At 45.2% G+C, this 15,364-nt stretch overlaps 1 protein-coding gene and 10 non-coding genes across 11 annotated transcripts in view; all 11 read right to left on the bottom strand.

Moving 5' to 3' along the window:
• LOC139248232 (zinc finger protein 84-like) overlaps window positions 1-15,364 on the bottom strand; it is a 1,036,220-nt gene that overhangs the window by 315,441 nt on the left and 705,415 nt on the right. The gene's annotated exons all lie outside the window — the stretch shown is intronic.
• trnag-gcc (transfer RNA glycine (anticodon GCC)) lies at window positions 1,338-1,408 on the bottom strand. The gene has a single exon. It is a non-coding gene; the product is annotated as a tRNA-Gly (tRNA).
• Window positions 2,820-2,890, bottom strand: trnag-gcc (transfer RNA glycine (anticodon GCC)). The gene has a single exon. It is a non-coding gene; the product is annotated as a tRNA-Gly (tRNA).
• trnag-gcc (transfer RNA glycine (anticodon GCC)) lies at window positions 4,302-4,372 on the bottom strand. The gene has a single exon. It is a non-coding gene; the product is annotated as a tRNA-Gly (tRNA).
• On the bottom strand, window positions 5,785-5,855 carry trnag-gcc (transfer RNA glycine (anticodon GCC)). Its single transcript has one exon. It is a non-coding gene; the product is annotated as a tRNA-Gly (tRNA).
• trnag-gcc (transfer RNA glycine (anticodon GCC)) lies at window positions 7,267-7,337 on the bottom strand. Its single transcript has one exon. It is a non-coding gene; the product is annotated as a tRNA-Gly (tRNA).
• Window positions 8,748-8,818, bottom strand: trnag-gcc (transfer RNA glycine (anticodon GCC)). Its single transcript has one exon. It is a non-coding gene; the product is annotated as a tRNA-Gly (tRNA).
• trnag-gcc (transfer RNA glycine (anticodon GCC)) lies at window positions 10,240-10,310 on the bottom strand. Its single transcript has one exon. It is a non-coding gene; the product is annotated as a tRNA-Gly (tRNA).
• Window positions 11,722-11,792, bottom strand: trnag-gcc (transfer RNA glycine (anticodon GCC)). Its single transcript has one exon. It is a non-coding gene; the product is annotated as a tRNA-Gly (tRNA).
• trnag-gcc (transfer RNA glycine (anticodon GCC)) lies at window positions 13,204-13,274 on the bottom strand. The gene has a single exon. It is a non-coding gene; the product is annotated as a tRNA-Gly (tRNA).
• On the bottom strand, window positions 14,686-14,756 carry trnag-gcc (transfer RNA glycine (anticodon GCC)). The gene has a single exon. It is a non-coding gene; the product is annotated as a tRNA-Gly (tRNA).

Here is a 15,364-nt window from a genome sequence, read left to right as displayed (position 1 = left end):
AACAAAGCACCTCATATTCTGAAGATAGAAACATAGAAACTTAGAAAGTAGGTGCAGGTGTAGGCCATTCGTATATTCCAGCCAGCACCACCATTCAATATGATCATGGCTGAGCATGCAACTTCACTTCCCCTTCCTGATATCTCTCCATACCCCTTGATCATTTTAGCCGTGAGGGCCATATCTCACTCTCTTTAGAGTATATCTATCAAACTGGGTTCCACATCTTTCTGTGGTACAGAATTCCAGAGGTTCACAATGATCTGAGTGAAGAAGTTTCTCCTCGTGTCGGTCCTAAATCGTTTACACTTTATCCTTAGACTGTGACCGCTTGTACTCGGCTTCCTGCATTCGGACTGCGGGAACCTTTTTACGCCATCAAACCTGTCCATTACCGACCAAATTGTAAATGTTTCTATGAGTTCCCCTCTCATTCTTCTAAATTCCAGCGAGTATAAGCCTAGTCGATCCAGTCTTTCTTCATGTCAGTCCTGCCATCCCTGGAATCAGTCTGGTGAATATTCGCTACACTCACTCAAAAGCAAGAATGTCCTTCCTCAGATTAGATGATCATAACTGCACACAATACTCAAGGTCTGGTCTCACCAAGATCTTGTACAAGTCTCCATGCTCCGATACCCTAATCTCCTCGCTATGAAGGCCAGCATGACATTTGCTTCCTTTACTGCATGCTGTACCCGTATTTATGAATGATTTCAACGACTGATGTACCAAAATACCCAGATCTCAATACCCCTCCGCTTTTACAAATCTGTCAACATTCAGATAAAATTCTACCTTAAAGGTTTTGCCACCAAAGTGGAAAAACTCACACTTATCTACATTATATGGCATGTGCCATCCATTTGCCCATTCACCTAATCTGTCCAATCCCGCTGCAGCCTCCTAGCATCCTCCTCGCAGCTCGCTCTGCCACCCAGCTTGGTGTGATTTGCAAACTTGGAGATATTACATTGATGGAATTATTGTAAATCGCCACAGCTCGAGGAAACGGTACCGCCGCTCCTTTCTGCTCCTCCTTATTAAACTGCCGCCCAGCCATGCTCCCGCTCATCTCTGCTGCCGCACTGTAAACAGCCACTCTTGTGTGTTCTCGCTTTTTAAATTGCCGCTTCCCTCTGCTCGTGCTATTTGAAAAATAACTCAAATCCTTTACTCCCTCACTTTACAAGCGCTCCTCACTGCTCCCGCTCTTTATACAGAAGTATATCTGTGCCTCCGCTCATTTAACAGCCGCTCCTCTCTGTGTCCGCGCTTTAAACAGTCGGTCAGCTTAATTTTTAAATGCACGGTTTCCGAAATACTTCCATAAAAACTGCATTGGCCGGGAATCGAACCCGGGTCTCCCGCGTGGCAGGCGAGAATTCTACCCCTGAACCACCAATGCTCACATTACGAACACATTCAAGTTTAAAGATAGTGCAATTAGAGTTTAATTTTTGCTAATAAAAGGCGAAGAACAACAAAGCACCTCATATTCTGAAGATAGAAACATAGAAACTTAGAAAGTAGGTGCAGGAGTAGGCCATTCGTATATTCCAGCCAGCACCACCATTCAATATGATCATGGCTGAGCATGCAACTTCACTTCCCCTTCCTGATATCTCTCCATACCCCTTGATCATTTTAGCCGTGAGGGCCATATCTCACTCTCTTTAGAGTATATCTATCCAACTGGGTTCCACATCTTTCTGTGGTACAGAATTCCAGAGGTTCACAATGATCTGAGTGAAGAAGTTTCTCCTCGTGTCGGTCCTAAATCGTTTACACTTTATCCTTAGACTGTGACCGCTTGTACTCGGCTTCCTGCATTCGGACTGCGGGAACCTTTTTACGCCATCAAACCTGTCCATTCCCGACCAAATTGTAAATGTTTCTATGAGTTCCCCTCTCATTCTTCTAAATTCCAGCGAGTATAAGCCGAGTCGATCCAGTCTTTCTTCATGTCAGTCCTGCCATCCCTGGAATCAGTCTGGTGAATATTCGCTACACTCACTCAAAAGCAAGAATGTCCTTCCTCAGATTAGATGATCATAACTGCACACAATACTCAAGGTCTGGTCTCACCAAGATCCTGTACAAGTCTCCATGCTCCGATACCCTAATCTCCTCGCTATGAAGGCCAGCATGACATTTGCTTCCTTTACTGCATGCTGTACCCGTATTTATGAATGATTTCAACGACTGATGTACCAAAATACCCAGATCTCAATACCCCTCCGCTTTTACAAATCGGTCAACATTCAGATAAAATTCTACCTTCAAGGTTTTGCCACCAAAGTGGAAAAACTCACACTTATCTACATTATATGGCATGTGCCATCCATTTGCCCATTCACCTAATCTGTCCAATCCCGCTGCAGCCTCCTAGCATCCTCCTCGCAGCTCGCTCTGCCACCCAGCTTGGTGTGATTTGCAAACTTGGAGATATTACATTGATGGAATTATTGTAAATCGCCACAGCTCGAGGAAACGGTACCGCCGCTCCTTTCTGCTCCTCCTTATTAAACTGCGGCCCAGCCTTGCTCCCGCTCATCTCTGCTGCCGCACTGTAAACAGCCACTCTTGTGTGTTCTCGCTTTTTAAATTGCCGCTTCCCTCTGCTCGTGCTATTTGAAAAATGACTCAAATCCTTTACTCCCTCACTTTACAAGCGCTCCTCACTGCTCCCGCTCTTTATACAGAAGTATATCTGTGCCTCCGCTCATTTAACAGCCGCTCCTCTCTGTGTCCGCGCTTTAAACAGTCGGTCAGCTTAATTTTTAAATGCACGGTTTCCGAAATACTTCCATAAAAACTGCATTGGCCGGGAATCGAACTCGGGTCTCCCGCGTGGCAGGCGAGAATTCTACCCCTGAACCACCAATGCTCACATTACGGACACATTCAAGTTTAAAGATAGTGCAATTAGAGTTTAATTTTTGCTAATAAAAGGCGAAGAACAACAAAGCACCTCATATTCTGAAGATAGAAACATAGAAACTTAGAAAGTAGGTGCAGGAGTAGGCCATTCGTATATTCCAGCCAGCACCACCATTCAATATGATCATGGCTGAGCATGCAACTTCACTTCCCCTTCCTGATATCTCTCCATACCCCTTGATCATTTTAGCCGTGAGGGCCATATCTCACTCTCTTTAGAGTATATCTATCCAACTGGGTTCCACATCTTTCTGTGGTACAGAATTCCAGAGGTTCACAATGATCTGAGTGAAGAAGTTTCTCCTCGTGTCGGTCCTAAATCGTTTACACTTTATCCTTAGACTGTGACCGCTTGTACTCGGCTTCCTGCATTCGGACTGCGGGAACCTTTTTACGCCATCAAACCTGTCCATTCCCGACCAAATTGTAAATGTTTCTATGAGTTCCCCTCTCATTCTTCTAAATTCCAGCGAGTATAAGCCTAGTCGATCCAGTCTTTCTTCATGTCAGTCCTGCCATCCCTGGAATCAGTCTGGTGAATATTCGCTACACTCACTCAAAAGCAAGAATGTCCTTCCTCAGATTAGATGATCATAACTGCACACAATACTCAAGGTCTGGTCTCACCAAGATCCTGTACAAGTCTCCATGCTCCGATACCCTAATCTCCTCGCTATGAAGGCCAGCATGACATTTGCTTCCTTTACTGCATGCTGTACCCGTATTTATGAATGATTTCAACGACTGATGTACCAAAATACCCAGATCTCAATACCCCTCCGCTTTTACAAATCGGTCAACATTCAGATAAAATTCTACCTTCAAGGTTTTGCCACCAAAGTGGAAAAACTCACACTTATCTACATTATATGGCATGTGCCATCCATTTGCCCATTCACCTAATCTGTCCAATCCCGCTGCAGCCTCCTAGCATCCTCCTCGCAGCTCGCTCTGCCACCCAGCTTGGTGTGATTTGCAAACTTGGAGATATTACATTGATGGAATTATTGTAAATCGCCACAGCTCGAGGAAACGGTACCGCCGCTCCTTTCTGCTCCTCCTTATTAAACTGCCGCCCAGCCTTGCTCCCGCTCATCTCTGCTGCCGCACTGTAAACAGCCACTCTTGTGTGTTCTCGCTTTTTAAATTGCCGCTTCCCTCTGCTCGTGCTATTTGAAAAATGACTCAAATCCTTTACTCCCTCACTTTACAAGCGCTCCTCACTGCTCCCGCTCTTTATACAGAAGTATATCTGTGCCTCCGCTCATTTAACAGCCGCTCCTCTCTGTGTCCGCGCTTTAAACAGTCGGTCAGCTTAATTTTTAAATGCACGGTTTCCGAAATCCTTCCATAAAAACTGCATTGGCCGGGAATCGAACCCGGGTCTCCCGCGTGGCAGGCGAGAATTCTACCCCTGAACCACCAATGCTCACATTACGGACACATTCAAGTTTAAAGATAGTGCAATTAGAGTTTAATTTTTGCTCATAAAAGGCGAAGAACAACAAAGCACCTCATATTCTGAAGATAGAAACATAGAAACTTAGAAAGTAGGTGCAGGAGTAGGCCATTCGTATATTCCAGCCAGCACCACCATTCAATATGATCATGGCTGAGCATGCAACTTCACTTCCCCTTCCTGATATCTCTCCATACCCCTTGATCATTTTAGCCGTGAGGGCCATATCTCACTCTCTTTAGAGTATATCTATCCAACTGGGTTCCACATCTTTCTGTGGTACAGAATTCCAGAGGTTCACAATGATCTGAGTGAAGAAGTTTCTCCTCGTGTCGGTCCTAAATCGTTTACACTTTATCCTTAGACTGTGACCGCTTGTACTCGGCTTCCTGCATTCGGACTGCGGGAACCTTTTTACGCCATCAAACCTGTCCATTCCCGACCAAATTGTAAATGTTTCTATGAGTTCCCCTCTCATTCTTCTAAATTCCAGCGAGTATAAGCCTAGTCGATCCAGTCTTTCTTCATGTCAGTCCTGCCATCCCTGGAATCAGTCTGGTGAATATTCGCTACACTCACTCAAAAGCAAGAATGTCCTTCCTCAGATTAGATGATCATAACTGCACACAATACTCAAGGTCTGGTCTCACCAAGATCCTGTACAAGTCTCCATGCTCCGATACCCTAATCTCCTCGCTATGAAGGCCAGCATGACATTTGCTTCCTTTACTGCATGCTGTACCCGTATTTATGAATGATTTCAACGACTGATGTACCAAAATACCCAGATCTCAATACCCCTCCGCTTTTACAAATCGGTCAACATTCAGATAAAATTCTACCTTCAAGGTTTTGCCACCAAAGTGGAAAAACTCACACTTATCTACATTATATGGCATGTGCCATCCATTTGCCCATTCACCTAATCTGTCCAATCCCGCTGCAGCCTCCGAGCATCCTCCTCGCAGCTCGCTCTGCCACCCAGCTTGGTGTGATTTGCAAACTTGGAGATATTACATTGATGGAATTATTGTAAATCGCCACAGCTCGAGGAAACGGTTCCGCCGCTCCTTTCTGCTCCTCCTTATTAAACTGCCGCCCAGCCTTGCTCCCGCTCATCTCTGCTGCCGCACTGTAAACAGCCACTCTTGTGTGTTCTCGCTTTTTAAATTGCCGCTTCCCTCTGCTCGTGCTATTTGAAAAATGACTCAAATCCTTTTACTCCCTCACTTTACAAGCGCTCCTCACTGCTCCCGCTCTTTATACAGAAGTATATCTGTGCCTCCGCTCATTTAACAGCCGCTCCTCTCTGTGTCCGCGCTTTAAACAGTCGGTCAGCTTAATTTTTAAATGCACGGTTTCCGAAATACTTCCATAAAAACTGCATTGGCCGGGAATCGAACCCGGGTCTCCCGCGTGGCAGGCGAGAATTCTACCCCTGAACCACCAATGCTCACATTACAGACACATTCAAGTTTAAAGATAGTGCAATTAGAGTTTAATTTTTGCTAATTAAAGGCGAAGAACAACAAAGCACCTCATATTCTGAAGATAGAAACATAGAAACTTAGAAAGTAGGTGCAGGTGTAGGCCATTCGTATATTCCAGCCAGCTCCACCATTCAATATGATCATGGCTGAGCATGCAACTTCACTTCCCCTTCCTGATATCTCTCCATACCCCTTGATCATTTTAGCCGTGAGGGCCATATCTCACTCTCTTTCGAGTATATCTATCCAACTGGGTTCCACATCTTTCTGTGGTACAGAATTCCAGAGGTTCACAATGATCTGAGTGAAGAAGTTTCTCCTCGTGTCGGTCCTAAATCGTTTACACTTTATCCTTAGACTGTGACCGCTTGTACTCGGCTTCCTGCATTCGGACTGCGGGAACCTTTTTACGCCATCAAACCTGTCCATTCCCGACCAAATTGTAAATGTTTCTATGAGTTCCCCTCTCATTCTTCTAAATTCCAGCGAGTATAAGCCTAGTCGATCCAGTCTTTCTTCATGTCTGTCCTGCCATCCCTGGAATCAGTCTGGTGAATATTCGCTACACTCACTCAAAAGCAAGAATGTCCTTCCTCAGATTAGATGATCATAACTGCACACAATACTCAAGGTCTGGTCTCACCAAGATCCTGTACAAGTCTCCATGCTCCGATACCCTAATCTCCTCGCTATGAAGGCCAGCATGACATTTGCTTCCTTTACTGCATGCTGTACCCGTATTTATGAATGATTTCAACGACTGATGTACCAAAATACCCAGATCTCAATACCCCTCCGCTTTTACAAATCGGTCAACATTCAGATAAAATTCTACCTTCAAGGTTTTGCCACCAAAGTGGAAAAACTCACACTTATCTACATTATATGGCATGTGCCATCCATTTGCCCATTCACCTAATCTGTCCAATCCCGCTGCAGCCTCCTAGCATCCTCCTCGCAGCTCGCTCTGCCACCCAGCTTGGTGTGATTTGCAAACTTGGAGATATTACATTGATGGAATTATTGTAAATCGCCACAGCTCGAGGAAACGGTACCGCCGCTCCTTTCTGCTCCTCCTTATTAAACTGCCGCCCAGCCTTGCTCCCGCTCATCTCTGCTGCCGCACTGTAAACAGCCACTCTTGTGTGTTCTCGCTTTTTAAATTGCCGCTTCCCTCTGCTCGTGCTATTTGAAAAATGACTCAAATCCTTTACTCCCTCACTTTACAAGCGCTCCTCACTGCTCCCGCTCTTTATACAGAAGTATATCTGTGCCTCCGCTCATTTAACAGCCGCTCCTCTCTGTGTCCGCGCTTTAAACAGTCGGTCAGCTTAATTTTTAAATGCACGGTTTCCGAAATACTTCCATAAAAACTGCATTGGCCGGGAATCGAACCCGGGTCTCCCGCGTGGCAGGCGAGAATTCTACCCCTGAACCACCAATGCTCACATTACGGACACATTCAAGTTTAAAGATAGTGCAATTAGAGTTTAATTTTTGCTCATAAAAGGCGAAGAACAACAAAGCACCTCATATTCTGAAGATAGAAACATAGAAACTTAGAAAGTAGGTGCAGGAGTAGGCCATTCGTATATTCCAGCCAGCACCACCATTCAATATGATCATGGCTGAGCATGCAACTTCACTTCCCCTTCCTGATATCTCTCCATACCCCTTGATCATTTTAGCCGTGAGGGCCATATCTCACTCTCTTTAGAGTATATCTATCCAACTGGGTTCCACATCTTTCTGTGGTACAGAATTCCAGAGGTTCACAATGATCTGAGTGAAGAAGTTTCTCCTCGTGTCGGTCCTAAATCGTTTACACTTTATCCTTAGACTGTGACCGCTTGTACTCGGCTTCCTGCATTCGGACTGCGGGAACCTTTTTACGCCATCAAACCTGTCCATTCCCGACCAAATTGTAAATGTTTCTATGAGTTCCCCTCTCATTCTTCTAAATTCCAGCGAGTATAAGCCTAGTCGATCCAGTCTTTCTTCATGTCAGTCCTGCCATCCCTGGAATCCGTCTGGTGAATATTCGCTACACTCACTCAAAAGCAAGAATGTCCTTCCTCAGATTAGATGATCATAACTGCACACAATACTCAAGGTCTGGTCTCACCAAGATCCTGTACAAGTCTCCATGCTCCGATACCCTAATCTCCTCGCTATGAAGGCCAGCATGACATTTGCTTCCTTTACTGCATGCTGTACCCGTATTTATGAATGATTTCAACGACTGATGTACCAAAATACCCAGATCTCAATACCCCTCCGCTTTTACAAATCGGTCAACATTCAGATAAAATTCTACCTTCAAGGTTTTGCCACCAAAGTGGAAAAACTCACACTTATCTACATTATATGGCATGTGCCATCCATTTGCCCATTCACCTAATCTGTCCAATCCCGCTGCAGCCTCCTAGCATCCTCCTCGCAGCTCGCTCTGCCACCCAGCTTGGTGTGATTTGCAAACTTGGAGATATTACATTGATGGAATTATTGTAAATCGCCACAGCTCGAGGAAACGGTACCGCCGCTCCTTTCTGCTCCTCCTTATTAAACTGCCGCCCAGCCTTGCTCCCGCTCATCTCTGCTGCCGCACTGTAAACAGCCACTCTTGTGTGTTCTCGCTTTTTAAATTGCCGCTTCCCTCTGCTCGTGCTATTTGAAAAATGACTCAAATCCTTTACTCCCTCACTTTACAAGCGCTCCTCACTGCTCCGCTCTTTATACAGAAGTATATCTGTGCCTCCGCTCATTTAACAGCCGCTCCTCTCTGTGTCCGCGCTTTAAACAGTCGGTCAGCTTAATTTTTAAATGCACGGTTTCCGAAATACTTCCATAAAAACTGCATTGGCCGGGAATCGAACCCGGGTCTCCCGCGTGGCAGGCGAGAATTCTACCCCTGAACCACCAATGCTCACATTACGGACACATTCAAGTTTAAAGATAGTGCAATTAGAGTTTAATTTTTGCTAATTAAAGGCGAAGAACAACAAAGCACCTCATATTCTGAAGATAGAAACATAGAAACTTAGAAAGTAGGTGCAGGTGTAGGCCATTCGTATATTCCAGCCAGCTCCACCATTCAATATGATCATGGCTGAGCATGCAACTTCACTTCCCCTTCCTGATATCTCTCCATACCCCTTGATCATTTTAGCCGTGAGGGCCATATCTCACTCTCTTTCGAGTATATCTATCCAACTGGGTTCCACATCTTTCTGTGGTACAGAATTCCAGAGGTTCACAATGATCTGAGTGAAGAAGTTTCTCCTCGTGTCGGTCCTAAATCGTTTACACTTTATCCTTAGACTGTGACCGCTTGTACTCGGCTTCCTGCATTCGGACTGCGGGAACCTTTTTACGCCATCAAACCTGTCCATTCCCGACCAAATTGTAAATGTTTCTATGAGTTCCCCTCTCATTCTTCTAAATTCCAGCGAGTATAAGCCTAGTCGATCCAGTCTTTCTTCATGTCAGTCCTGCCATCCCTGGAATCAGTCTGGTGAATATTCGCTACACTCACTCAAAAGCAAGAATGTCCTTCCTCAGATTAGATGATCATAACTGCACACAATACTCAAGGTCTGGTCTCACCAAGATCCTGTACAAGTCTCCATGCTCCGATACCCTAATCTCCTCGCTATGAAGGCCAGCATGACATTTGCTTCCTTTACTGCATGCTGTACCCGTATTTATGAATGATTTCAACGACTGATGTACCAAAATACCCAGATCTCAATACCCCTCCGCTTTTACAAATCGGTCAACATTCAGATAAAATTCTACCTTCAAGGTTTTGCCACCAAAGTGGAAAAACTCACACTTATCTACATTATATGGCATGTGCCATCCATTTGCCCATTCACCTAATCTGTCCAATCCCGCTGCAGCCTCCTAGCATCCTCCTCGCAGCTCGCTCTGCCACCCAGCTTGGTGTGATTTGCAAACTTGGAGATATTACATTGATGGAATTATTGTAAATCGCCACAGCTCGAGGAAACGGTACCGCCGCTCCTTTCTGCTCCTCCTTATTAAACTGCCGCCCAGCCTTGCTCCCGCTCATCTCTGCTGCCGCACTGTAAACAGCCACTCTTGTGTGTTCTCGCTTTTTAAATTGCCGCTTCCCTCTGCTCGTGCTATTTGAAAAATGACTCAAATCGACTCAAATCCTTTACTCCCTCACTTTACAAGCGCTCCTCACTGCTCCCGCTCTTTATACAGAAGTATATCTGTGCCTCCGCTCATTTAACAGCCGCTCCTCTCTGTGTCCGCGCTTTAAACAGTCGGTCAGCTTAATTTTTAAATGCACGGTTTCCGAAATACTTCCATAAAAACTGCATTGGCCGGGAATCGAACCCGGGTCTCCCGCGTGGCAGGCGAGAATTCTACCCCTGAACCACCAATGCTCACATTACGGACACATTCAAGTTTAAAGATAGTGCAATTAGAGTTTAATTTTTGCTAATAAAAGGCGAAGAACAACAAAGCACCTCATATTCTGAAGATAGAAACATAGAAACTTAGAAAGTAGGTGCAGGAGTAGGCCATTCGTATATTCCAGCCAGCACCACCATTCAATATGATCATGGCTGAGCATGCAACTTCACTTCCCCTTCCTGATATCTCTCCATACCCCTTGATCATTTTAGCCGTGAGGGCCATATCTCACTCTCTTTAGAGTATATCTATCCAACTGGGTTCCACATCTTTCTGTGGTACAGAATTCCAGAGGTTCACAATGATCTGAGTGAAGAAGTTTCTCCTCGTGTCGGTCCTAAATCGTTTACACTTTATCCTTAGACTGTGACCGCTTGTACTCGGCTTCCTGCATTCGGACTGCGGGAACCTTTTTACGCCATCAAACCTGTCCATTCCCGACCAAATTGTAAATGTTTCTATGAGTTCCCCTCTCATTCTTCTAAATTCCAGCGAGTATAAGCCGAGTCGATCCAGTCTTTCTTCATGTCAGTCCTGCCATCCCTGGAATCAGTCTGGTGAATATTCGCTACACTCACTCAAAAGCAAGAATGTCCTTCCTCAGATTAGATGATCATAACTGCACACAATACTCAAGGTCTGGTCTCACCAAGATCCTGTACAAGTCTCCATGCTCCGATACCCTAATCTCCTCGCTATGAAGGCCAGCATGACATTTGCTTCCTTTACTGCATGCTGTACCCGTATTTATGAATGATTTCAACGACTGATGTACCAAAATACCCAGATCTCAATACCCCTCCGCTTTTACAAATCGGTCAACATTCAGATAAAATTCTACCTTCAAGGTTTTGCCACCAAAGTGGAAAAACTCACACTTATCTACATTATATGGCATGTGCCATCCATTTGCCCATTCACCTAATCTGTCCAATCCCGCTGCAGCCTCCTAGCATCCTCCTCGCAGCTCGCTCTGCCACCCAGCTTGGTGTGATTTGCAAACTTGGAGATATTACATTGATGGAATTATTGTAAATCGCCACAGCTCGAGGAAACGGTACCGCCGCTCCTTTCTGCTCCTCCTTATTAAACTGCCGCCCAGCCTTGCTCCCGCTCATCTCTGCTGCCGCACTGTAAACAGCCACTCTTGTGTGTTCTCGCTTTTTAAATTGCCGCTTCCCTCTGCTCGTGCTATTTGAAAAATGACTCAAATCCTTTACTCCCTCACTTTACAAGCGCTCCTCACTGCTCCCGCTCTTTATACAGAAGTATATCTGTGCCTCCGCTCATTTAACAGCCGCTCCTCTCTGTGTCCGCGCTTTAAACAGTCGGTCAGCTTAATTTTTAAATGCACGGTTTCCGAAATACTTCCATAAAAACTGCATTGGCCGGGAATCGAACCCGGGTCTCCCGCGTGGCAGGCGAGAATTCTACCCCTGAACCACCAATGCTCACATTACGGACACATTCAAGTTTAAAGATAGTGCAATTAGAGTTTAATTTTTGCTAATAAAAGGCGAAGAACAACAAAGCACCTCATATTCTGAAGATAGAAACATAGAAACTTAGAAAGTAGGTGCAGGAGTAGGCCATTCGTATATTCCAGCCAGCACCACCATTCAATATGATCATGGCTGAGCATGCAACTTCACTTCCCCTTCCTGATATCTCTCCATACCCCTTGATCATTTTAGCCGTGAGGGCCATATCTCACTCTCTTTAGAGTATATCTATCCAACTGGGTTCCACATCTTTCTGTGGTACAGAATTCCAGAGTTTCACAATGATCTGAGTGAAGAAGTTTCTCCTCGTGTCGGTCCTAAATCGTTTACACTTTATCCTCAGACTGTGACCGCTTGTACTCGGCTTCCTGCATTCGGACTGCGGGAACCTTTTTACGCCATCAAACCTGTCCATTCCCGACCAAATTGTAAATGTTTCTATGAGTTCCCCTCTCATTCTTCTAAATTCCAGCGAGTATAAGCCGAGTCGATCCAGTCTTTCTTCATGTCAGTCCTGCCATCCCTGGAATCAGTCTGGTGAATATTCGCTACACTCACTCAAAAGCAAGAATGTCCTTCCTCAGATTAGATGATCATAACTGCACACAATACTCAAGGTCTGGTCTCACCAAGATCCTGTACAAGTCTCCATGCTCCGATACCCTAATCTCCTCGCTATGAAGGCCAGCATGACATTTGCTTCCTTTACTGCATGCTGTACCCGTATTTATGAATGATTTCAACGACTGATGTACCAAAATACCCAGATCTCAATACCCCTCCGCTTTTACAAATCGGTCAACATTCAGATAAAATTCTACCTTCAAGGTTTTGCCACCAAAGTGGAAAAACTCACACTTATCTACATTATATGGCATGTGCCATCCATTTGCCCATTCACCTAATCTGTCCAATCCCGCTGCAGCCTCCTAGCATCCTCCTCGCAGCTCGCTCTGCCACCCAGCTTGGTGTGATTTGCAAACTTGGAGATATTACATTGATGGAATTATTGTAAATCGCCACAGCTCGAGGAAACGGTACCGCCGCTCCTTTCTGCTCCTCCTTATTAAACTGCCGCCCAGCCTTGCTCCCGCTCATCTCTGCTGCCGCACTGTAAACAGCCACTCTTGTGTGTTCTCGCTTTTTAAATTGCCGCTTCCCTCTGCTCGTGCTATTTGAAAAATGACTCAAATCCTTTACTCCCTCACTTTACAAGCGCTCCTCACTGCTCCCGCTCTTTATACAGAAGTATATCTGTGCCTCCGCTCATTTAACAGCCGCTCCTCTCTGTGTCCGCGCTTTAAACAGTCGGTCAGCTTAATTTTTAAATGCACGGTTTCCGAAATACTTCCATAAAAACTGCATTGGCCGGGAATCGAACCCGGGTCTCCCGCGTGGCAGGCGAGAATTCTACCCCTGAACCACCAATGCTCACATTACAGACACATTCAAGTTTAAAGATAGTGCAATTAGAGTTTAATTTTTGCTAATTAAAGGCGAAGAACAACAAAGCACCTCATATTCTGAAGATAGAAACATAGAAACTTAGAAAGTAGGTGCAGGTGTAGGCCATTCGTATATTCCAGCCAGCTCCACCATTCAATATGATCATGGCTGAGCATGCAACTTCACTTCCCCTTCCTGATATCTCTCCATACCCCTTGATCATTTTAGCCGTGAGGGCCATATCTCACTCTCTTTCGAGTATATCTATCCAACTGGGTTCCACATCTTTCTGTGGTACAGAATTCCAGAGGTTCACAATGATCTGAGTGAAGAAGTTTCTCCTCGTGTCGGTCCTAAATCGTTTACACTTTATCCTTAGACTGTGACCGCTTGTACTCGGCTTCCTGCATTCGGACTGCGGGAACCTTTTTACGCCATCAAACCTGTCCATTCCCGACCAAATTGTAAATGTTTCTATGAGTTCCCCTCTCATTCTTCTAAATTCCAGCGAGTATAAGCCTAGTCGATCCAGTCTTTCTTCATGTCTGTCCTGCCATCCCTGGAATCAGTCTGGTGAATATTCGCTACACTCACTCAAAAGCAAGAATGTCCTTCCTCAGATTAGATGATCATAACTGCACACAATACTCAAGGTCTGGTCTCACCAAGATCCTGTACAAGTCTCCATGCTCCGATACCCTAATCTCCTCGCTATGAAGGCCAGCATGACATTTGCTTCCTTTACTGCATGCTGTACCCGTATTTATGAATGATTTCAACGACTGATGTACCAAAATACCCAGATCTCAATACCCCTCCGCTTTTACAAATCGGTCAACATTCAGATAAAATTCTACCTTCAAGGTTTTGCCACCAAAGTGGAAAAACTCACACTTATCTACATTATATGGCATGTGCCATCCATTTGCCCATTCACCTAATCTGTCCAATCCCGCTGCAGCCTCCTAGCATCCTCCTCGCAGCTCGCTCTGCCACCCAGCTTGGTGTGATTTGCAAACTTGGAGATATTACATTGATGGAATTATTGTAAATCGCCACAGCTCGAGGAAACGGTACCGCCGCTCCTTTCTGCTCCTCCTTATTAAACTGCCGCCCAGCCTTGCTCCCGCTCATCTCTGCTGCCGCACTGTAAACAGCCACTCTTGTGTGTTCTCGCTTTTTAAATTGCCGCTTCCCTCTGCTCGTGCTATTTGAAAAATGACTCAAATCCTTTACTCCCTCACTTTACAAGCGCTCCTCACTGCTCCCGCTCTTTATACAGAAGTATATCTGTGCCTCCGCTCATTTAACAGCCGCTCCTCTCTGTGTCCGCGCTTTAAACAGTCGGTCAGCTTAATTTTTAAATGCACGGTTTCCGAAATACTTCCATAAAAACTGCATTGGCCGGGAATCGAACCCGGGTCTCCCGCGTGGCAGGCGAGAATTCTACCCCTGAACCACCAATGCTCACATTACGGACACATTCAAGTTTAAAGATAGTGCAATTAGAGTTTAATTTTTGCTCATAAAAGGCGAAGAACAACAAAGCACCTCATATTCTGAAGATAGAAACATAGAAACTTAGAAAGTAGGTGCAGGAGTAGGCCATTCGTATATTCCAGCCAGCACCACCATTCAATATGATCATGGCTGAGCATGCAACTTCACTTCCCCTTCCTGATATCTCTCCATACCCCTTGATCATTTTAGCCGTGAGGGCCATATCTCACTCTCTTTAGAGTATATCTATCCAACTGGGTTCCACATCTTTCTGTGGTACAGAATTCCAGAGGTTCACAATGATCTGAGTGAAGAAGTTTCTCCTCGTGTCGGTCCTAAATCGTTTACACTTTATCCTTAGACTGTGACCGCTTGTACTCGGCTTCCTGCATTCGGACTGCGGGAACCTTTTTACGCCATCAAACCTGTCCATTCCCGACCAAATTGTAAATGTTTCTATGAGTTCCCCTCTCATTCTTCTAAATTCCAGCGAGTATAAGCCTAGTCGATCCAGTCTTTCTTCATGTCAGTCCTGCCATCCCTGGAATCCGTCTGGTGAATATTCGCTACACTCA

The sequence above is a fragment of the Pristiophorus japonicus genome, unplaced genomic scaffold (assembly GCF_044704955.1).
Source record: "Pristiophorus japonicus isolate sPriJap1 unplaced genomic scaffold, sPriJap1.hap1 HAP1_SCAFFOLD_29, whole genome shotgun sequence".
Classification (NCBI taxonomy): Eukaryota; Metazoa; Chordata; class Chondrichthyes; family Pristiophoridae; genus Pristiophorus; species Pristiophorus japonicus.
This window is presented reverse-complemented; position numbering and strand designations above follow the sequence as displayed.